This window comes from Mesocricetus auratus, unplaced genomic scaffold (assembly GCF_017639785.1).
Source record: "Mesocricetus auratus isolate SY011 unplaced genomic scaffold, BCM_Maur_2.0 Super-Scaffold_100013, whole genome shotgun sequence".
Classification (NCBI taxonomy): domain Eukaryota; kingdom Metazoa; phylum Chordata; class Mammalia; order Rodentia; family Cricetidae; genus Mesocricetus; species Mesocricetus auratus.
In genome coordinates this window covers 14,974,513-14,999,238 of record NW_024429196.1, presented here as the reverse complement: position 1 = coordinate 14,999,238, position 24,726 = coordinate 14,974,513, and positions in this window count along the sequence as shown.

Below are 24,726 nucleotides of genomic sequence, written 5' to 3'. Positions count from 1 at the left end.
CTGTACGTACAACTTTTCAATTGTTAGCAGAGTCTCTTAAAACAACCTTGCTGGTTTTTTTTTTTAATGCCGAGTCAGGAAGACTCCAGTAAGCCAGCCACGTGAATCTCGGCTTGTCGCTAGCAAAACAGAGCCCACCTGAGAAAATGCTGCTACCAAAAATCTGTGCTTCTCTCTGTTCTTCTGTTTCTAAAATTCCTTTAAATCTTTTGTTATTTTGCGTGGAAATTCAATCCCGCTCCTGACAACCATTCTGTTAAGAGAAGCTTTATCTTTGCTAGCTGCTTTGGTTTATCTCCCGCCAGTTGCCTGGGCTCTGCCGCTTTGTAGTCCCCAAATAAACACACAAGACGCTGTATTAATTATGAAGCTGTTGGCCTTTTCTTGTTTCTTACTGGCTAGCTCTGACTTAAGTAATTACCCCATAATTGTTAATCTAAGTATTTTTCTTACCGGAGAATAGTTCCGGGCTTCCTACCCCATGGCGGTTACATCTCGAACTCTCTTGTGTTTCTCCTTCCCAGAGTCCTCCTGGACTCCTAGTCCCTCCTATATAGGTTTCCTATTGGCTCAACAGTACTTTATTGACAAATGCACAGGACTCCCCCCAACAGTGTTCTTTGCCTTACAGAAGCTTTTCCGTTTCATAAGGTCCCAATTATTAATTGTCCATTTCAGTGTCTGTGCTACTGATGTCCTATTTAGGAAACTGTCTCCTGGGAAAGCGTTCAAGTCTATTCACCACTTTCTCTTTTTTCGGGTTCAGTGTAACTGGGTTTATGTTGAGGTCTTTGATCTACTTGAATCTTGTGCAGGGTGATGGATATGGATCTATTTGCATTCTTCTACAAACTGACATTCAATTGGACAAGCACCATTTGTTGAATGCTTTCTTTTTTCCTTTGTATTTTTCTAGCTTCTATATAAAAAATTGGGCATTCCTAGGTGTGTGGATTTAGGTCTGGGTCTTCAATTTGATTCCATTGGTCAATGTGTCTGTCTGTTTTTATGCCAATTCCATGTGGTTTTCATACTACACCTCTGTAGTACAGCTTGAAATCAGGGATGGTGATACCTCCAGAAGTTCTTTAATTGTATAGGATTGTTTATTTATCATGTTTTTTTGTTTTTGTTGTTGTTGTTCCATATGAAGTAGGTTTTTTCAAGGTTTGTAAAGAATTGTGCTGGAATTTTGACAGGGATAGTGTTGAATCTGTAGATTGCTTTTGGTAGGATGGCCATTTTCCTCTGTTAATCCTACTAATCCATGAGCATGGAAGATCATGAAGGGTTGTTGGATTTTGTCAAAGGCCTTTTCAGCATCTATGGAGCTTGGGAAGTCCAGTGGAGGACAGGGAGGAAGGATCAGAGGAACCAGAGGAGAAAGAAACACCATGAGATCATGGTCCACAGAATCAACTGACTGGAATTCATTGGGGCTCATAGAGATCAGGGAACCTGTAATGGTTGACCTAAGTCCTCTACATATATGTAATGGCTGAGCAGCTTGGTGTTCTTGTGGGACTTATAACTGTGTGTGTATGTGTGTGTGGGGTTGTTACTGACTGTTTTGTCTGCTTATAGGACCCTTTTCCTCCTATTGGGTCACCTTGTCCAGCCCTAATATGATGGTATGTGCCTGGTCTTATTGTAGCATATTATGCCATTTTTGACTGAGAGGCCTGCTCTTTTCTGAGGGGATACAGGGGTAGGGAGTGTTGATCTGGGGTAAAGGTGAGTTTTGAGGAAGAGACTGGGGGAGGGTACAGTAGGGATATAATGTATAAAGGAAGAATTAAATAAAAAACAAAACAAGCAAATAAACAAAAAAAAAACAAAATGCATATGCTTGGGGCTGGGAATGAGTCTTAGTTGATAAAGTGCTTACTATGCAAACATGAGAGTCTGAGTTCAGATTCCCAGTACTCAGGTAAAAAGCATGTGTGGTGTCACGTGCCTGTAACCACAGGGCTCACTGGTCAGTGAAACCAGATGAATCAGTAAGCACCATGTTTGCTGGAAGACTGTCTCACAAAATGAGATGGAAAGCAATTGAGGAAACCACTCAATATCAACCCCTGGCACCCATAGGCATGTGTACATGGACACAGACACACAGATACACAGACATACAGACATACATACAGACAGACAGACAGACACACACACACGACTAAGTTGGTTGTAGCAATGTTGTGTCTTCTATATTTTAGAGACTGTTCAATGTAAGGGCTATTAGTGTTTTGAACACTTATTGAAAGTCTGTTGTCTGAGAGAGATTATTTGAGAGAAAAGGGATCAGAAGCCTGTAAATTGCTTGGATTCTCACCTCATTCTTGCATACTATTTTCTCAAGTTTCCAGTGATAGATGTCTCCCCAGTGATTGTCATAGACGAAAATTGTAATTTTTCTAAGACTACTTAAGCACTTCTAGCCTTGACTGAGCTGAACACTTTGGGGACACATTTTTATTTTTCCAGAAATAATTTATAACTAGTTTCTGGGTTTGCCAATAACTGGAATGTGCATCAAATAGTGCTTTTCTGTAATTATGTTTGTGTTGGCATGCTATTATATGATTATCAAATTTTAAATTACTATAATATACAAGGGAGCATATATTTTATAATGCACTAATTACATGACCCACAGAATATTGTAATTTGCAAGGAAATGCTCGCCTGTGAGTGTTTTCCAAATGCATTGGTGGGAAGTCAGCCCTTGTCGCTCCTCAGCTGCAGAGCACTTACCAAACCCAGGGTGAATTTGAGCAGTGCCAACTTGCAGCACACAGAGCTGGCTGTTATGCCAGACTCTGCTGGTAAAAGAGTGTTAGCCACAGCCTGGCTATTCATCTTGAAAAGAGATCCAACTGAAAGCAGAAATATTAGAAGGAGGGAAAGACTATAACCCCAAGAAAGGATGGATTATAATTGAATTAGAACTTTTCAAATCTGTCTATTTGGCCACTGTTCCTTTGCTATTTTTTTAACCTGAAAACCATTTACACTATTGTTATTAATTTTCAATTCACTGCAGTGTTAGCTGTAGTTTGAATGTTAAATGTCCTTCAAAGGTCCACATGCTACTGGGATACTATTGACAGGTAGTGGAACATTTAAGGGGATAGTTCATTTGGCATGTGCACTTTAAGGACATAATGGGACCTACTTGTCTTTTTTTCCTTCCCAGAAATCATAAACTAATAATAACCCTCTATCCCTCTATTGTGAACTTCCACCATGGTGGTTTGTGCTGCCAGAGATACAAACAGGGCTGAGACAGCATGAACCAAAAACTCTAAACCCATGAAATAAACTAAGTCTTTCTTTTTTATTTTGTTAAAGTGACAGGAAGCTAACATAATGTCTAATCACAAAAGGTCAAATAACATATGTGTATGTATATATATAGAGTTGTAATTTAAGTCAGATCTGGAATACAAAATATTTTGTGTAATCTCAATGGTAATAGGAAGTATTAGTAGATGCGAGCAACGGGGCAGGATCTACAGTAACTGACCTGGTAACTGGCCTCTAGCTTCTAGGGCTACTCTTCAAAAGTTGACAGTGAATGCCACCGTGTGACTTTTAATTCCATAGTTGCCATGCTCAATAAGATAAAAGAAGCAGTGGAGATAATGGTTAATGATGTATTTCACTTGACCAAATATACCTAGCATTTGTTATTTAAACATGTGTGAAAGTAAAGTTATCAATAACATATTTTGCATTATGACTTAACTGACTTTCTGTTCTGTGTCTTTCAAATCCAATGTGTATATTATGCCTTTAGCACACCTTAATATCTAGCCACATTTCTAGTACTCAAAACCTCATGTGGCTAGTGAATAACATATTTGGGAAGCTCTGCTCTAGGTGGACTTCCCAAAGACTGAACCACCTGCTTCTTTAAAATTTTGAAGGCAAAGTAGATTAACAGATTTTTAAAGCCCATTTGTATTGAGGCATAGAACACACAGAGAGATGCACAGATCACAAGTGCATTTTGATGACTTGTCAGAGAGGACACAGTTGTGGGCCTGGAGAGATGATTCAAATGTTAAGAGAATTTGCTGTTCATGTAGAGGATCCAGAACCCACATGTAGGGGCATAACAGCTTATAACTCTGGTTTCTCCTCTTCTGGTCTCTGTGGGCTCTTGCATGCCTGTGTTGTACCTAAACTCATGCAGGTAAGCACATGTACACATAAAATAAACAAATAAACGTTTAAAGAAATGAATGTAGATTGTTAAGAGAAACCCAGTGTTGTACCTGCTCCCTTAGATTTTCTAATAAAACCACATACATTAAAATGTTTTCTCCCTTGCACCTACTTCCAAGCTACACCCACTTACATAATCAGAAAGAAGGTATTCCCAGAATGTTGAAAGCCAGTCTTTTTCTGTGGTACAGTTTTATCTCTGGCCATGAACTTGGATAATGGAGCCTTAGAAATATAAAAAGTCCTCATGGTACCAGGACAGAAAAGGAAGGTTAAGGAGTGACATCAATGATTACTTAAAATTTGATATGCATGAGACCCCACACACACACAAACACATTACATTCTCTCTCTCTCTTTCTCTCTCTCTCTCTCTTTCTCTCTCTCTCTCTCTCTGTCACACACACACACACACACACACACACAGACATACACAGAATACAGATCAAGTAAGTATGCTTGCATGCACACATACACCGAAAGAACATTCACACATGGTTTCTACATTTTTCCTGGTTCTCACTCAGTTTTAACCATATGATAATGTGGACTCAAATAGCTTCTTAATCTGCTTTCTTTCTTTACAGTCATTAATCTATGGATGAGAAAGTTCTCATTTATATCAACTTTCATGGGATGCTGTGAAGACTGTAAATGTTTTTAGTCAGATGGGTTTCCTCTTGTAATAAGAACTGGGTATACCTTTTATGCCCAATAAACATTTTCATAGGTGGGAGGGGAAGAGGCAGAGCAAATATCCAAGTGTTTGTGTAAGTCTGCAATACTGGCTAGGCCTAAGGTTACTGGATTCAATGTCTTTCTGGAATGTGATAGATGCAATGTTTTACTTTAGAGGAGGGTGCAGGAAGGGTTCGGATGAGTAAGCATGAAAGCGGGGAGTCAAATACTGCTCAGTGCTCAGCTAGAGATCAAATTATACACACTCTGCTGTTTCCTCCAGGAGTTTTCTGTGGGGGTGTCAGAACCTTCCTCTGAGAGTGGTCTCTCTGGGAGCACACACTTCAACTGAATAGAAACCTTCATTCCCACTATGAAGGGTGTGGCACCCTCCCTATCTCTTTCTGGCTCATCCTTCTATTGGAGCGACTTTCTTCAGAGTTAAATGTGTCCCAGCTATTTTCAAGCACCCGAAGAATGAAAGATATAATGAGGGCTAGTCTGGCACATTGCTATTTAAGTGGTTAAAGATAGAATAACTAAAACCCAATCTTTCCATAGCTTTGTGACATTTTTGCCACACCCAGTTCTGGAAAAGTGAAATGATTCTACAGTGCTAGTGAGGAGAGAATGAGGTTGTATATTCTCTGTCCTTTTTCATAGAGTGTGACTTAACCACTGCCATGTCTACATGTTTGTATGTCTGCATGTGATGGAGTGCCTTATTATCAATGAATTGGAGTGAGCCCAGGGTATTAAATATTTCCGGTTCTACACAAAACTCATGGGGGGTTGTTGCTTGCCTAAAGACCTCCTCTAGGAAATTCTGAGTGGAATAAAGACATCAGAGCATCCAGGAATGAAGTGAGTCAACATAGCCATGATATTTATATGCAAAGTAGATTGGAAGACAAGGAAGAGCTGAAATTACTTTAACGAAAACAATGTTGACTGGTAAAAGCATATAATGCTGTGCTGCCTTGAGAGCTCTGTGAGCTCCAGTAGGGCAAACAGAAGGAGAGTGCTAACTTATCTGCATTTAGCAAGAAGGGACAGCTATCTCTGTGAAGGGTGTCCAATTGCAGGAGGAGTTAAGGCCTGGGATAACCCTATGAAACCCAGCAACCTACACTTCAAACATGAGGCAGAGGAGGAAGAGAGAGATGGCGACATGCAAACGCCAAAGAATCCAAAAACAGGCTCTTCCTCTCTGGAGAGCAGGCAGAGGACACAGCTGAAACCTCAGAACCCTGCTTTGTGTACACTCTCCTCTAGCTGAGCTCATCACCGTGAGTCCCACCCCTTCTACCAATCAGCCGCTCTTGGTTACATATAAAGTCAGACTCACAGGTGCAGGCAGTGGTGGGCGAAGCATTCACCCACATGGTTTCCAGATACACAAAAATCAGTTCTGGTTCCAGGCATATTTCCCTGACACCCTTGTTCTCTCCCAGTGACCTTTACTTCAGTAAATAACATGATCTTGTCTCTGGTTACCCTGCCTCTCTCATGTCAGTGCCCTGGTTTCTGTCATTCACCAACCTCGGGGGTTCTAGATCCTGTGCATCTACATCCATCTACTTCCCTCTGCTCCTCCTGACTCTGATGATATTATCTCAAAACAAGATTTCTTTCACACCAGCCATTTTCCTGCACCGAACTTAGGGCCTCCTCCTGTACGCCAACTTTTACAGCGTGAATAGGAAATGTCCCTCGCAAACTCACTTGAACTCTTTGTCTCCAGCTGGTGATACTGTTTGGAAAGGTTGTAGACACTGTAGCAGTGGGGAACATAGCTAACGGAAGTAGATTCCTGGAGTTAGGCCCTTCCCAGTGTCATTTCCCCAGCTCCTTCCTCTCCTCTCTACCCATCTACCACGATGTGAACAGTGTCTGCACCAGGCTGTGATTGCCACGATGCTCTGCCTCACCATGGGTCTGGAATCAACAGGGCCAAGCACTGTGAACTAAAGCTTCTGTAACTGTGACCCCAAATAACTTCTTCCTCTTAAGTTGTTTATGTCAGCCATTCTGTAATAGTGATGGGAAAGCTACTAACACATCAAGTAACTATGAAAAACACAATCTGTCACAGCTTAAAACCCTTCAGAGGCTTTCTGTTTCTCTAAAATCAGCTTCAACACACGAGGCAGCCTGCACCAGGCTGTGCATAAGTGGCCGATTCTACATGCCCCCCACCCCCGTGCATGCACACCACATACTCTACATTCTTCTGCCCACCCACTGTAGCCCCTTTAATATCCTTTCATGCCACAAGCCTTTGTGTGTACTGACCCATCTGCCTACATGGCTCTCCTCGGGAGGTATCTCTTACTCCCAGATCTAGGGTAGGAGCCACCAGTATGGGTATCACTGTTCAAATCTTCTCTGCTGATTACTAGGAATCATAGGAACAAGGGTTTCCCAGATTCCTGTACTTTTGTGCTAAACATTTGAAGCTGGCAGGGCCTTAGAAGCCTTCAAGTGAAGACCCTCAGACTTTCTTCGAATCACTCCAGACTTCTGTTTCTCTTTCTTCCTCGCAGTGGGTCATAGACGCTAAAACTGCTCTTCCTCTAAGCAGAGTATATAATCTAGTAGGGTCAACAATCTCCCTTTCCCTCTGATGACTCCTGTTTCATTTCAGAGGGATTCAGTGTGAGAAGGAAAAGTTGCTGCACAGTCAGGCCAGGGAGAATCTGATCTGGCAAACCTTGGCTCACATCCTTTTATTCAATTATATATTTATACATATTGACTTGAATGGGCATTAGAGTGATAGAGGTGGGTAGGGAAAGGAAAGCAAAGTTCCTGAAATGGTGGCTTCTTGTTGCCAGAAGACAATGCAGGGAAAACAGCTGGAGGCACAGATGAGGAGGACCCAGCCCTGCAAGATACTCAAACCAGGCTCTGCGGAGCTGATTACATACTTAGGACATCTCCCATTCCAAAGGAATAACACTGTTACTCTTACTCTCCTCTGGATTGGTCTAATATCTTCCAAACATTATGATTCTTTGTTTATGCCAGGGAATGAACTCATAAATTGGGAGCCATCACCCCAGTGCAGAGTATCTTCATGATAGCTGAGAAAGGGATCATATCCTTCTTGCTGTACAATATATAGCTGGGGATAAAACAGATACCCAGTAAGTGAAAGTTTGCTGAAGAATGAAAGTAATAATGTTTGAAAAGCTAGCCAGTCATCCCAGAAGAACTAGAAGGAAATACCTAAGCAAAGATATAATGAATAATAGGGACTCAGGAATCAACCCAGGTTTAGTAAAACTTGAGGTTGGAGACACAGATATCCAAAATTCTACCTGGGCTCAAGACCTCTGACACTAAACACAGGTTTGTTTGTTTTGAGGGGGATTGGGGTGCCCTTACTTCAGAGAAGCTGGCTACAAATGTAAGGGTTTCCACAAACTCTTTTAGAGTTGGTATTTGCTGGAGAGACAAATAGGGAACTCACAATGGCACTATAATTATAGTTATAGGTCTATTGTGACAACAGACACAGGTCAGAACCAGTTAATGGAAAAATCTCATAAGGTAAAGCCTGGACCTGGGAAGGTCTTATAAACCAAGGATCCATGGTTTTAGGGAGATGGCATCTCCCCTGCCCTATGATGATGTATGGACACACACACACACATGCAGTGTGATGTTGACATAAGACCTAAGAAGCCCCCATATTGCTTCTGGGGTGCAAGAATGTCCTTTTGGTCCTATACTTCCCTAAGTACACAAAAGCCAAAAATTAAGGGAAAATAGACTGATTAGACAGGCACTATCAACATAAATATTGTATTTTTTGCTTACTGTAAACCTCATGGTATAATTTCCTATCAAGAATATAAAAGGCAGAGAGAGGGGCAAGAGTTAATATTACTGATTATGAAAATAGAAGGCAATGCAGCAGAATTTAATTCAGCCAAAGAACACAATATTCTTGCCTTACCTGTTCCTAAAGATTTAGAGTTCCCAAAGTGTTCTCGATGCCCTACCCCTTGGATTAAGCCATAGTACTAAAAAAAGTAAAAATAATTAAAAAACTGAGTGGCAATTAACAGAGACAAAAGATTATTCAACTGGTTTTATTTAAGAATTAAATTATCCTAGAATTCATTTTTTCAGCACAGCAGAAACATAATTTACATAAAATTGATATGCTAATTAAGATTAATCTTGGAAATCTGCTGTGATATACTTTGCTAATAAGCATTATGATATTTTCTGAATTTGAAAATTCATTATTGAATAAATAGCATATTTTTGCCGATTTTTCCACTTTAATAAAGGCAGAAAGTATGGTGTGGAAAATTAAGGAGAAGAATTTTGTCCTATCAGAAGGATGTGTTTAAACATATTTATCCATCAGTGTGGTTTGGGCATTGTTGATGCTCCATATGCTGTAAAGTTGGTCCCCACAGTGGTAATGATATGAGACTCTGAAGAGAAGGGGCTTAGCTGAAAGTCCTGAGATCACTGGAATTCCGATTACAAGAAAGGATCAAGGCATTTTCCCAGGGAAGCTGTATTGGTTACTTTTCTATTGCTATGATAAAACACCATGATCAAGAAAACTTATAGAAGAAAGCATTTAATTTTACTTATGGCTTCAGAAGGGTAGAGTCCATGATGGCAAAGAGAAGGCATGGGGCCAGGAACAGGTGAGAGCTTTCATCTCAAACCAGATGTAGGAGGCAGGACACAGGGAATAGTGAAATAACTCCTTCAACAAAGCCACACCTCCCAATCCTTCCCAAACAATTCCATCAACTAGGGACCAAATAGTCAAATATACAGGGCTTTCTTAGTCAGAATGCCACAAAAGCCCTTGGTAATAGTCAAGAGAAGACAGCTATAAAGGTAGCAGACTGTACCAACTTTTGTTTGGGCTTCCTGGATTGAGATACAGTTTCTGTGTTACTTGTATTATGACTGCCTGCCACAGGCTCTTCGCATACCATGTGCTATACTGCTTGGATCTTGAGCCTCCAAAACCATGGACCTATTAAGCCTTTTTATTTACATAAGTAGGGGCCAGTGAAGTGGCTAAGATATTAAGAGTGCTTGCTTTGAGCCTGATAACCTAAATTTAATCCCTAAAACCCACAAAGTGGAAGCAAAGAACTGACTCCTACAAGTTGTCTTCTGACCTACATATATACTAATTTTACTACATATGTTCTACGTGGCTTACGTTTGTTCTTATATATGAATTGCTTTTTCCTCCTTTTTCCTTTATAAATCTTCTCTTTAAGCTTTTGGTTTAATTACAGTGTATCTTGGTACATTATTCTTTATTTCCCATACTCATTGATTTGTCAAAGTTTGCAATCCTACAGGTTTGCAGTTTTCATGAGATTTAAAATATTTGAAGTTATTGTCTTTCCAAATATTGTCCTGTTCTCCCTGTCCCCTGGGGAGCTCCAATTGTATTCATGAGTTCCGCATTGACTAAGATCATCCACTGTCAAGCTGTCTTTCTCTCCTTGCTTTGCATCATAGTTCTTATTTCCTAGGCTTCAAGTTCAACAGAATCAAAATGACTATTAATTCTACCTAACAATTTTTTAAATTTCAGATTTTGTATTGTTTTGGAACGAGAAATTTCTTATCTGTAGTTTTGTTTCTTTCCTCATTGTGCTAATGTATTACTTGAAGTTTTTTTTTTAACAAGGAATTTTGACAGACCTTTTCTGCCAGCTTCATTATTGCTCTCATTCTGAGTCTATTTTAGATTAGCTGAAGTTTTTCTTCATTTATATTATGCACTTTTTTGCACATCTATTACCTTTTATTGGGTAATGAATGCTATCAACATTATGTTATTGAGTCTACAGAGATTAATGGAACTTCTCTCTTGGCCTCTGAAAGTTTTGATAGTTGAATCTTCTGTAATAATCTGACAGTAGACAAGTAGGAAGAAAAGGCACACAGAGTTATTATATGTACCAGGATATGAGAGGATGTGAGTACCCAATGACTCAACAATGTTTAGAATCTTCTAGATCCTTTCAAGAGAAGAGATGGAAGTCAAGATGCAATTATTTTTAAGAGGAAGAGTAAATTATTTAGGGAGGAGTGATGAATGGGCCTATAGAAAAAATAGTAGCCCAGGACAGAGTTCATTTGGTTTCTGGCTATAATGTTTATTTTGATTATTCATCTGTGAGGTAGGCTTCTCTGTTTTATGACATAATGGTGAATATGACTTCTCTCTCTCTATCTCTCTCTCTCTTCCTTCCTTTCTTTCTTTTTCCTCCCTCCCTCCCTTCCTTACTTCTATCCTTCTTTTTTCTTTTATAAAAATCTTGTTCTTAAGGATAGAACCCACAGCATCATACATGCTAAGTAAGTACTCTAGCCTGGAAGAGTGCTTACTTAGCATGTATGATGCTGTGGTATCATTTTTTATGAACCCCAACAGGTAACTTAATCTTTCCTAAAACTTATTATCATTGATTGTGGGTTTAGTTATGACTAATAAGCAAGGTCTTTGTGGACCAGCATGAACTTTCACCCTTCTGATGCCTACCTACAAGTGTGAGGAAGGAAGGAAGGTCTCTAGCTTCCTATGATTGGTGCTATTTCAACACTGTTACTAAATTGGGGGAGTCTGGATCTTTACTGAGTTTTGCAGGGTTTTAGTATGGTCCCTCCACACTAGCTAGTTAAAAAAATCAAGCATCTCCCAGTTCTGTATGAGGTTTGTTGGTCTTTTTTGTTGTTGTTTTTGTTGTTGTTTGTAGCCCCTATACATAGCCACATAGAGTTTGACTCTAGACAATATTCAGCATACAGTAAAAAACTTGACAGAGCTGTGATGGTTCAAATGTTCCCTCAGGATCACATATGGGCAGTCAATCTTCTATATGCTAAAGAAATTTGGGTTTTTGTGTTTGAGCGGGTAATGGAGATTTTGATAAAGTCATTAGAGTGAGGCTCTCTGTGATGAACTAATCACTTTATGACAGGAAGAAAGATGTAGGCCACTACATGTTTGCTCTGCCTATTGCTACATTGTGTTGAGGACCAAGGACCACATAGAGTGCTAGCATCTTGCTCTGGGACTTCTGAGTCTCTAAAACTATAATCTAAATAAACTTAATTCTTTATAAGTGACTAACTCTTGCATTTTGTAATAAGCACAAAAACCCTTCAGATTAACACAAGACCCCCTACCTCTGTGAAGATTCTACTTCCTCAGTATCTGACCTTCAAATCCCACTTACATTGTCATTTCCAAATGCCAGTACTTGTTTGATGAGCTCAGGTAGATACCAGAGGTCATATCTCTATTTTGGGCCAAAACAGCAGTGGCCATCAGTTTCATCTCATTTATTGTTTTTTACTTCTCTCCAATATCACAGTCCTTACTGTTTCCCAATACCAAAAAAATCCCTGTTTCTAATATTGTCCAGTCTTACAGTTATTTATGGCTATGTCAGTTCTAGGTATTTAATCATGGCTGTAAGAAGATATCTGTGTTTCTCTTTATTGCACTGTTGAGTCATTGAATCATCAAATGAAAAAGGAATAATCTGAGGACTTGGATACATGAGCCATTTTAAGACAGTATGAGTTGGATTTTCCTGATCCTGTTCAACAAAATGCATACCCTAAGTAACACACCATACAAATACCAGCTCCATGGCTCAAAGTGAAAATGTGAACTCACTATCCTGCTCTTTATCTCCACATTTATCTCAGCAGCACAAACATTGCATTAATCAGGTCTGTTGTTCTCTACTCACAGTGGGTACCTACATATGATTCAGATGTTGTGCCCGACATGAGTAAAATTCCTTCTCTCAGGGAACTAATAGTGTGCTAGGGGAAATTTTACCTATAAATGAGGCCAATACAGTTGGTTGTGTGTTGAATTATGTTCCTTTATGTTCCTTTCAAAGACAGGATCAAGGTCTTACTTCTGGTACCGGTGGAGGTATTTGGAAACAGAATTTTTGCAGAGATAATAAAGTTAAGACAAGGCCATGCCAAATTAGGGTGAGCCCTAATCCAATGGCTTATGAGACGAGGAAAATTATGAACACACCCCCTGTGAAGAATTCCATATGAAGGTAGAGTCAGCAGGACAGAGAGATGGCACCGGAAGACTGGCAGAGACTGGCATAATACATTCATAAATGGGGGTGTCACAGACTGTTAGCAACCGCTGGAAAGAATCTTCAAGAGGGTGGGGTACTCAATTTGTGTGGTGATATACTATTTATGATTTATTAAAGCTTGCCTGTGGGTATGGAAAGCAAAGCCAGCCACAAACCATAGAGCCAGGTAATGGTGATACACACCTTTAATCCCAGCAGCAATACTAGCTAGCCATAGAGCCAGGCAGTGGTGGCACACACCTTGAATCCCAGGACTCAAGAGACAAGCAGATGGATTTCCGTTAGTTCAAGCCCACACTGAGTTACATGAAATTGATCCAGTCCTAAAGAGAAACAGCTCATACAAAGGTGATCTCAGCACTTGGGACCACTTCCCTTTAGTCCTAGGATTTGAGAGATATTAAAGGAAGAGGCAGCAGTCTGGGATTGCAGTCTGAGGCTTGGTGGGGAAATTTATTCTCCAGCCATGCTGAGGAGAGGACAGCCCTTTCAGCCTGAGGTAGAGGTAGATGGCTGGCTGCTTTGCTTTTCTGATCTTCATCTTGCAGTTTAAACCCCAATATCAGTTACTCATGCAACAAATTTGGGTTTCTAGATCTCAAAACTGTGTAAGGATTTGCTTGTCTTTAGGAAGCCATTCTATTCATTTTGGTCTGGCAATCTTACAAAATGAATACACAGCAACAGAGGAAGTACACAGTGAAGGAGTAGCCCAAGGGAGCTCATTTTGCTTTTCTAGGTTGTGGAGCAAATATTGAAACTGAGTGGAGGACCCTCTCTCTAGATACTAATCTAGGTACTTCATACCACTCAGGAAAAACCACAGAGGGAAGGACAGCAGTAAAAGATTTGAAGAAATATGGTCACAATTTTTCCAAAGTTGAACAAAAGATAAACAAAAGTTTATGCATATTAAGAGTTCCAGGTTTTTTAAAATAACAGTTTATGCTGGAGAGGCTGGAGAGAAAGGGGAGCACTCCCCCACTGCTGATGGGAGTGCAAACTCGTACAGGCACTTTGGAAATCAGTATGGCAATTTCTAAACAAGATGGAATCAGTCTACCTCAATATCCAGTAATTCCACTCTTAGGCATTTACCCAAAGGATGCACATTCATGTAACAAGGACATCTGTCCAACTATGTTTGTAGCAGCATTATGTATAACAGCAAGAACCTGGAAGCAACCTAGATGCCTCTCAACTGAAGAATGGATGAAGAAAATGTGATACATTTACACAATGGAGTACTATTCAGTGGGAAAAAACAATGGAATCTTGAAATTCTCAGGGAAAATGGATGGAACTAGGAGAAACCATCCTGAGTGAGGTAACCCAGTCACTAAAAGACAAACATGGTATGTACTTGTACATATATATATATGAAAATAGAGCAACGGATTACCAGCCTACCATCCACACCTCCAGAGAAGCTAGGAAACAAGGAGGACACTAAGAGAAACATACATGGTCCCCCGGAGAAGGGGAAAGGGACAAGATCTCCTGAGCTAATTGGGAGCATGAGGGGAGGGGAGAGGGAGTTAGGAGAAAGTGAGAGGGAGAAGAGGAGAAGAGAGAAGGACATGAGGGAGCAGGAAGATTGAGTCAGGGGAAGAACAGAGGATAGTAAGAAAAGAGATATCACAATAGAGAGAGCCATTATAGATTTAAAGAGAAATCTGGTACTAAGGAAATGGTCAGAGATTTACAAGGATGACCCCAACTAACAGTCTAAGCAATAGTGGAGAGGCTATCTTACATGCCCTTCCCTCATAATGAGATTGATGACTACCTTATATACCATCCTAGAGCCTTCATTCAGTAGCTGATGGAAATAGAAGCAGACACCCACAGCTAAAACTGAGTCAAACTTCAGGAATCCAGTTGCAGAGAGGGAGGAGTGATGAGCAAAGGGGTCAAAAGCAGCCTGGAGAAACCCACAGAAACAGCTGACCTGAACAAGGGGGGAGCTCGTCGACCACAGACTGATAGCTGGAAAACTAGCATAGGATTGATTCAGACCTCATGAACATCAGTTAGGAGAACTGGGCAATCTATGGGGCCTCTGGTAGTGGATTAGTATTTATCCCTCGTATACGAGTGAACTTTGGGAGCCCGTTCCACAAAGAGGGATACTCTCTCAGCCTAGACACACAGGGGAGGGCCTAGGCCCTGCTCTAAATGATATGACAGTGTTTGAAGATTCCCCATGGAAGGCTTCACCCTCCCTGAGGAGTAGACAGGAGATGGGATAGGGGGTTGGTGGGGGGCAGGGAAGGAGGGGAGGGAGAGGGAACTGGGATTGGCATGTAAAAGAAGCTTGTTTCTAATTCAAATTTAAAAATTCATTAAAAAAAGAGTTCCAGGTTTAAGCAATAAGATGTATTTCTCATGCATACCAAGCTCATTGCAACTATTGGTGACCTCCAGAACAGTTGTCCTCTGATCAACAGGATCTGCGTTAGTTTGCAAGCCAATGTGTTCCTCACCCCCATCTTCAGTATGGCTTCAGTAAAAAACACTTCTCACATGCTGTCTTTGCTCCAGAGTCCTGTCTTCATGGCAGACACAGCCCTGCTTTGATTGGTCTGCTGGCTCCCCTGCCAGTCCTGATTCCTTTCCCTTTTCATTTTATAACATTTATTCCACAATAAAAATTAGTTTATTTCAATAACACATGTTTGTTAACTTACAAAATAATGTCATCTTTCAAAAGTGTGGATCTTGGAACATTCCCCCTTGCCCCGTTGATGTCTCCTTATTTTCAATAGTGTCCCCTTCTACTTTCAAAGTCAGATTCCATGTATGAGAGAAAACATTCACTGTTCGTCTTTCTGATTCTAAATCATTTTACTTAGAGTACCGAGCTCCAATTGCACCCATTTTCTTATACAAAACATAATTATATTCGTCTTTATGACAGAATAAAAATTCAATGTGCCTATTTACTGCTTTTTTGAAATTCACTCGGTTTTTTTGGGTGAACATGTAGGCCAATTGCATAAGGCTCACAATTAAAAAAAAGTTCTTAATTCTGTCACCTCACCTGCTTACTGCAGAATCCAGCCTTTGTCTTTTCCATTTTCACATCATAAAAAGAATTAAAAATCAAGGTGAAACCAACTGAGAAAGCTGTCATTTGGATTGAGAATATGTTTTAATGTAGGCAAGACTAGGTGAAGGCTAGTGTTCATTACACAGAAACAATTATAATTTTGTTAGGTGCATGGCATAAATCATAATTATAGGAACACTTCAGTGTTTGGGGCCTTCAGGAGGACAGGAATTCGTTCTTTCTTTCCAGATATATGCACTATTGGTGTTTGTGCTAGCCAGGTATTTTCATGGTGATGAAAATCTGAGAGAAGCAACTTAAAGGAGGAAATATTATTTTGTCTATAGATTTCAAAGGTTTCAGTAAAGGCTGGCAGGATCCATTCCCTTGAGTTGAAGTGAAACAGGTCCTTATAGCTGTAGGGTGTGTGGTAGAAAAGGGGGCTGCTCATACCATGGTGCTTGGAGAGAGAGAGAGAGAGAGAGAGAGAGAGAGAGAGAGAGAGAGAGAGAGAGAGAGAGAGAGAGAGAGAGGAGAGAGGAGAAGGAGAAGAAGAGGGGCATGCTTTCTTCAGGTCATTTCCCCAGTGATATAGTTGTCCCCCTAAGATCCCTACATTCTACCTCCTTGTAATAACACCATCAGCTTGAGGCCAGTCTTTACTCGTGAGCCTGTTGGATACATTTTATATCCAAAGCTCAGCCACCGTGCTGAACACCCCAAGAATCAGAGCTTCCTTGCATTCTCTCAGAGTCAGGTGAAAACTGAGTAGAGGAGGAACACATCACCACCCTAGCATGGTCTGGGTTGGCAGACTTTTAAAGACCTGGAAGGACAGAGGGCTGACACTCTTTCATGTTGAAGAATAAACAAGGTTCACCCAAGTGACTCTGGTAAAGAGGTGACAACAACAAAATCCTTGTGGCACTTTTCTGCTATGGGGCTTTTTTAGAATGGTTACTAGATCATTCAAATAAACACACACACACACACACACACACACACACACACACATATATATATATGTATATATATATATATATATATATATATATATATATATATATATATATATGTTTTATCTCTGTCCCAGTTCAGTGTAGATTCATCTGGCAGGAAAACCATGTGGCAACATCAAGACAGAGGCCATCTCTGTTCCTGTTTGCCAGTTACTGCCTGAGCTTTTCCAGGACAGAAAGAACAACCTCAAAGTTGATTTTTCTTTAGACCCACTCTCCCAAAAGAGTGGCAAATGGCATTTCTAATTCAAGTAGGAGAATTCTTTGCCATGCTGATGACCTTGAAGACACAAGGTCCTTCCTGCCCTTGCTTATTAGCCATACAAAGCCTCTTCCTGGGTGAGACAACTGGTATACCTACTTCTGCATTTTCTAGAGATTGATCTCCACAAACAGCAGCATAATACTCCACTGGGTGCTCACCTTACTCTTTTCACTTGATATCTGTTACAGAATATCCAAAATCAATACATATGTGTCATTTTTTAAACATCAGAACATTATGTCACAGGTGAGCAAACCATTATTTATTAAATTAGCCCCTTTCTGATGAACACTTATTTTGATTTCATTCTCTTGAAATTACAGATAAAACTGATGTATTCTTGAACATGTTTCATTCTTACATGTATAAGTAGGAACATTTGATATTTGCTAATAGCTATTTTACAGGGTTTTTATTTATTTAAAATCCCATCACCTTAAGAAATACCTGCTTCCCCTGACTCTTGTTACAGACGGTGTAGTCAAACTTTTGATTTTTTGGCATTCTAACAAAAAATACCATACTATGATTATGTATTACATTTTTCTTACATGCACAACTGCTATATTACTCTGCAAGTTGTGCTTGGAATGGATTTAGGAACATCTTACATTCAGTTTAATGTAAACAATGCTCCCTTGAACTCTGTGATGCCAAATTGGCACATCTAATTGTGATGATCCTGCTCTGTGTTAGGCTGAAGCTTAGTTAACTTCAATTCCATAAGACTGAGCCACATACAGTTCTTTTTTTTGTTGTTAACATTCTTGTCTATTTTCCTTCCACACATTGTTTGCTTTTTATTTTTATTTTCTGGATTTTTATGTTTGAAATGATTGTCATATATTATATAACATATACTATAGTCTGAACTAGAATCTTCCCTTAGTCAATAATCACATTTATGTTCCCCCTTTCCTATATATTCACCACTATACTCTGCTCATTTTCATTCCCAAGTACCTTTTCATCCTCCCTCCACTGGACCCCTCCCCTCAAAAGTAGTCATTCTTTTTCTCTTATATATGAGGAAGATGGCCTGAAATCTGTAAATTACTTTGGGTAATATGATCATTTTCACAATATTAACTCTGCTAATGTAGAACATGGTAGTGGTGATGGGGGAGTCCTTCTGTGTATATGTAAATAAAGCACTGTTGGCCAACAGGGAAGCAAAATAGGTGGGACTAGGAGTCAAGGAGGATTCTGGGAAATGTAGTCAAGAGTGAGGAGTCGCCATGTGATCCTGTGGGGAGAGAATGCAAGTCTGGTGTTCTCGGTAAGATAAGACATTATAAAAATATATATTAGTAATTATGGGCTAATAATTAAGTTATTGCTAGCCATTAAGAAACCATAGCAAATGGCCAATAGCTTCATAATTTATATAGTGTCTTGTGTGTTATTTGGAGCTAAAGCAGTGACAGGACCCAGGCAGGATCCCACAACAGTGATTTTTCTATCTTACATTGTCTTCTTCAGTTTCTTTCTTTAGTGTTTTACAGTTTTCATTGTAGCCTTTTACCTCCTTGGTTAGATTTTCTCAGAGGGATACTTTTAAAGCTACTGTAAATGGGCTTATTTTATAATTTTTTCACCATATATTCCCAATCGGTTTATAGAAAATGTTCTGGGTTTTATATGTTGATTTTGTATTTTGCAACTTTCCTGAGAGTGTATGTCTATATAATCCTAGCAACCAGCCAGATAAAGACAAAGGACAATATCAGCACCAAAAAAGTCTCTTGTGTGTCTTTTTCAATCAACATGTTCCAAGGGCTTGTATTTATTGTGACATAGAATGCCATGAATGCTTGGCCTATTTCTATAACTTGAATAAGTGGCCCCAGTGACACACATCCTCCAGGAAGGCTGCGGCATCTAAACCTATCCAAAAGTGTGACCAACTAGGGACTAAGTTTCACAAGACTGTGACTATGGACCACATTTCTCATCCAAACCACTATACCATCTGCAATTCTCATAATCCAACATCAATCATTCCACATCCTCTCCCTGTCTGAAGAGGATCTGATGGGGCATGTTCTTCTGTATACATGTTTCTCTTATTGGTTAATGAATAAAATACTGTTTGGCCAATAAGGCAGGACAATAGACAGGACAAGGAGATGAGGAGAATTCTGGGAAAGGTAGGCAGAAGAAGACCTTGAAACAGGTGCCATGTAAGGACCAAGAAGAAAATACACACCAGGTGTTCTCCAGTAAGATAAGACCATGTAGAAATAGATTAATAATTAAGACAGAGCTAGTCAATAAGAAGCCCTAGCCTTCAGCCAATAGTTTAATAACTAATATAAGTCTCTGTGTGTTCATTTGGGGCTGAAGCTGTGGGACCTGGCAGGACAAGAGAACAACCAGCAACAAGGATCTTGGGTAGTCTAGTAGGAGCCCGTGCTCAGCTTGATTTTTTTCATTGCCATCTGCTGCTCTTTTCATGTGCAGTCTGTCCCCTTAGTCCCCACCCCACCCAGTGGCCCCTGAGATTCAGTTAAACCCTGGGCCTTAATCATTAGCAACAAATATTGTAGTCACCTTGATGCAGAGGAGAGGGGCTTGGTCTTGCTTCAATTTGATATGTCAGGCTTTGTTGACTCCCCATAGGTGGCCTTACCCTTTCTAAGGAGCCAGTGAGGTGTGGGGAAGGAGGGGGTAGTGGGAGGAGGGAAGGGAGGGGGAACTGTGTTTGGTATGTAAAATGAATAAAAAAAATTTAAAGGCTGTAGTCTCCCAGATATTAGCATTCAAATTTTTAAGGGTGAAGGCTATGCCATCTCCTCTACATTTGTATCCCTTCCTTTCAAAGGGTGAATAAATAAACAGGACAGTCTGGATAACACCCTAATACTCTCTCTTTTTGATAAATATTTGCTTCTACAGAAAAAAATTTCCTATATGGCAAATCCCTACTTCCTGACCAGTGGTCTTGAGATATAGGTTTTTGCCTAAACTGGGTTCCCCAGAAATGTAAATGTTTCACACACAAAATTCTCTTCTTTAGAGCTGCTATTTTTCTAAGCTAAGTTCAAGGATTACACTGAATGTGATTGTAAAATAGAGGTAAGTAATGACTTTAATATCTGTTCTCTTTCTTCATCTACAAAAACAATTCTGTTTTTTTTAAATGATATATTCAACTTATTAAATAAGTAAATCTAATCCTTGCCCCACAAAAGAAGTGTGACTGCAGCCTTCATTAAAACAACAATAAAAGCAGAAACCAAGATGTTCCTGTTCAAAATATAGATAAGAGAAGCAGAATGTAAAAACTTTCAAATGAAAGATTGAGGCTCCCAGCAAAGAAAACAAGTAGGTTATCTGATTTTATGACAAAGATGTTTGTGGATAAAGAGAAAGGATTGGAGATATGATATGGTGTTTTTATTGCTTTTCTCCCTGTGGTCTTAAGTTACTTCTTTTTTATAGCTCCAGTAATATCAGTATTCTGGGATAGATGAGGAGGCCAGTAACCCATATTTCTTGAATTGCATCCAGTAAACTGGGGAAACTAATAGGGACATGAAATTCTTACTCAAAGAATTTTTAACTTATATATTCTCAGTACTATGTTTCGATCATCTGAAATTGTAGCATTCCACAGTGAGCCATTTGTTCCCAAATTCTTTATACACTGTGGTAACACATAGCCTTTACTTTGACATACTCAACAAGTTTATTTTCCATGTTCATTCCTACCAGCAATTCTAAGGGCTAGCAGTCTATTTTCACTCTGTCACTTAAACTTTTATTTCAATAGCTTATTTGCCAGCCAGAAATACTTGATCTGGCTATTTTCTTATGTACATTTAAAAGTTTTCAAATACAAAAAGCAAAATTTCTGTTGCTTGTCTTGAGGTATAGGAATTTCTATGAAACTAATATATGAATGTTTTATTTGATTTAAATTTTTATTTTCAATTGACTTTATAGCACAGCACAACAGAGTTCAACCAAGTAATTTCAACCATCAAACAATTATCCAGTAGTCTTGACTAATTCACATTCATGGCTAAATATATTTACAAACATTTGCCTGTAATTCACTTCCAGATCCCTGATCACAAAAATTGATTCCCATAGCCACACTTTTAAAGTCAAATCAATAAATGATCTCTGAATACTTTTAGCAGATATGGAGAGTTTTCTTGACTTTAGACTCTAAGAGGAGTTTTATTTTAACTGACGATACTTCAAGGATCATCTTGGAGCAATCAAATGGTAAAGAGTTTATGTTGGTTTATGGTGCTAGTGGGATAAGAGTCCATGATGACAGCCGGCATGGCTGCTGGGGCAGAGTGCTGAGAGCTCACATTTTGAACTGCAAACACAAGCAGAGGGAGTAAACTGGGAGTAGGGCCAGTGCTTAAGTTCCCAAAGTCTAACCTAAGTAACATAATTCCACCAGTAAGGCCTAAGCCTCCCAAAGCCTCTCAAAACAAGCACCGTCAACTGGAGGCTAAAGATCTAAATACATGAGCCTGTGGGGGACATTCCCATTCAAACCATTGCGAATGATGATAATTTTCCAGTTCTGTTCCAGTTTGGATAAGAAAGCCCAAGAGATTCAGAATGCAGCGCTTCATTCATTCCATGTGCCTTTGGACTTCCTCATTGTAGAGCAAAATAGGTTAAGGGAAGGTCTTATAGAAACCTTCACTTCCTGCCAGCCCTCTGTCTGTCTTAATGCAGCCACACAATCACATACACATCTCAAGTCATTCAGGTTATTCTGCTCTGGACTGCTTAGGTGTAACGGTTCCTTCCTTAAAAGGCCCAGTGTTCAGCTTCTGTTCTAACATGGGTTCAATGCGCAGAGACAAACTAGAGAAAGTGGTTCCCATCGAGGGACTCTTCCTGTTGTTTATCTAGCAGCATGGGTTCCACATTCCATGCAGAGAGAATGCGGGCAGAGAAATCATTCTCTGTCATTTTCCACAGAATGAGATGTCATCTCCAAGACATGTGTTGGCACAGACATGTGCTATCGCTCTTTGTCTCAGAGTGGAATGACCTCCTATTTCCTTTTCAACTTCAGAAACTTCAGTAAACAAGTTGATAGGCCCATGGTGCAATTACAGAAGCCAAATTCAAAGCCAAAAGAATAGGAAACCCAGCCCAGGAACCAAGGTATTGGTCCTTGTAGCTTGATTTACTAAGTTAAGCTGATTGTGAAGGCTTGGAGTCAAGTACACAATGGTATTATTTACATTGAAGTTCTACCATTCAGGCTTTCAAGTAATCTTTTTTCTGGGGTGACTGCCTCTCCTGTGATGAGATTGTATTTTGCCCCATGGATGCTTACTTAATAGCATGACCCTTTTGAATAGCCAACAGGGCTCCCTACTGGTTCGTGACCTGCACACAGTGTTAGTCCCTACAGCCTTTAATATTTTTTTTCTTCCCTGGTACAAGAAGACAAACGAACTGAAATTGTGCCAAGATTTTGCTTTGACCATAGCATGAGATAAAGAGGATTTACAAGCAAAGAACTCTCTTGAATGGCTGCCAAAAAAGCAGATAACTTTTAAATAACACAGTGTGGTAGCAGAAAACGCCTGTGGCATAACTACTGTTGCAGGATGGAGGAGCTTCTCACAGAACATGTTGGCAAACTGTGAGCTTAAGCTCTGGGAAGAGTGAAAGGCTGTTTCGAGTTTATGGCTTTCCCTACAGTAAGCGGAGTAGTACAGAAAACACAAGTCTTTGATTTTTATTACTGATCTTTGACCAATTTCAACTGTTGTACAATCAACTATGTGGCTAGTTTAGTTTGAATGGGCTTTAATTCAGTACATAAAAAGGAATGTGCTCTGATTAAATTAACTAAAATACGAATGTACTTTCTTAATTGAATCAGATTTTGGTATACCAATAGAATAGAGTAGACCATTTTCTTCTTTACTTTAAGATTGTCTTAATTCAAGTTTCTTTAACAAGTAACACAGACTGGATGCACTAAACAAACATTTATTTTTCACAGTCTTGGACTATGATGTTCAAGGTCAGGTTTTTTTTTTGACACATTTGGGTCTTGGGTCAGTGACCTGAAAGGGATTTGCTAGAGTCAACAGGTGCCTTGGTGTAAAATAATGATTAAATATTTTAAGTTACATATTTATAATAAGGAAAATCAAAATTAGCATCTCCTCTACGAGAATTTATTTTTAGAGCAGAAACCCTACAGGCAAAAAGGGAGCAGGATAATATATTGACACTCCTGAAAGAAGAAAAACCTTAGTTAAGAATATTATATCCAACAATTCTGTTTCTGGAAGACAAAAAACTTCCTCAGACAATCAGGATTGTAGTGAGTTTATCAGTATTAAACTAAGCTTACTAAAGACCGTTAAGGTTGTCTCTAAGCTGAAGGAAGAGGATGTTAATTACCAATACGAAGAGGATGTTAATTACCAATACTGAAGCATTAAAAAATTACAGAGCTCACTGGTGAGATTAAATCCATTCAAAACCCCGCATACTTAAATACTGTAGCAATATTGAGGTTCAAGCTTCAAGATAAAGATCAATGAACAAAACAGCTGGTCACTAGCTCTTACTCTACCTCAGAATGAAAGTCAATCCCCCAAACCTCAGACTGTAACTTCTCCTTAGCATGTCTGGAGAATCTTCAGACTTCAACGTCTTCTATTCTCAATGTGGCTATAGAATGAGTGCCTTCTGCCCTCATTGTGGCTGAAGAATGAATGCTTGGTCTGAGACCTTGGTCCTGTCTTATATACCTCTCATGAGTCCTGGGATTAAAGGTATGAGATCCCAAGTGCTGAGATCATCTTTGTGTGAGTGGTTTCTCTTCAAGACTGGACCAATTTTGTGTAGATCTGGATGGCCTTGGACTCACAGAGATTTGTCTATCTCTTAATCCTGAGTCTTAGGATTAAAGATGTGTACTGTCTTCTTCTAGCTTCTGACTGCTGGAATTAAAGGTGTGTATCACCACTGCCTGATCTCTATAGCTTGAGGCTGGCTTTGCTTTCTGAATCCTCAGGCAAGCTTTAATAAATCATAAACAATATATCATCATAAAATACCTTCACATTGGTGGGGAAATGGACTCAATCTCTGGTATCAAGGTTTAATACTGAGATTATTGAGAGAATCTAAAGCTATAATGACATGGTCATGGAAATAAATTATGAAAATCTGTACGTTACTCCAGCAAGAATATAAATACAAGGGGACAGTGAGTGGAAGTGTAGAATGTGTGAGGCAGTCAACATTATTCTTAGCTTCAAATAGCCTGTGTCAGGTATTTAATATGAGGCCTGGAGTAAGCAAAAGAAACAAATCCAATGATACCATTGCAGA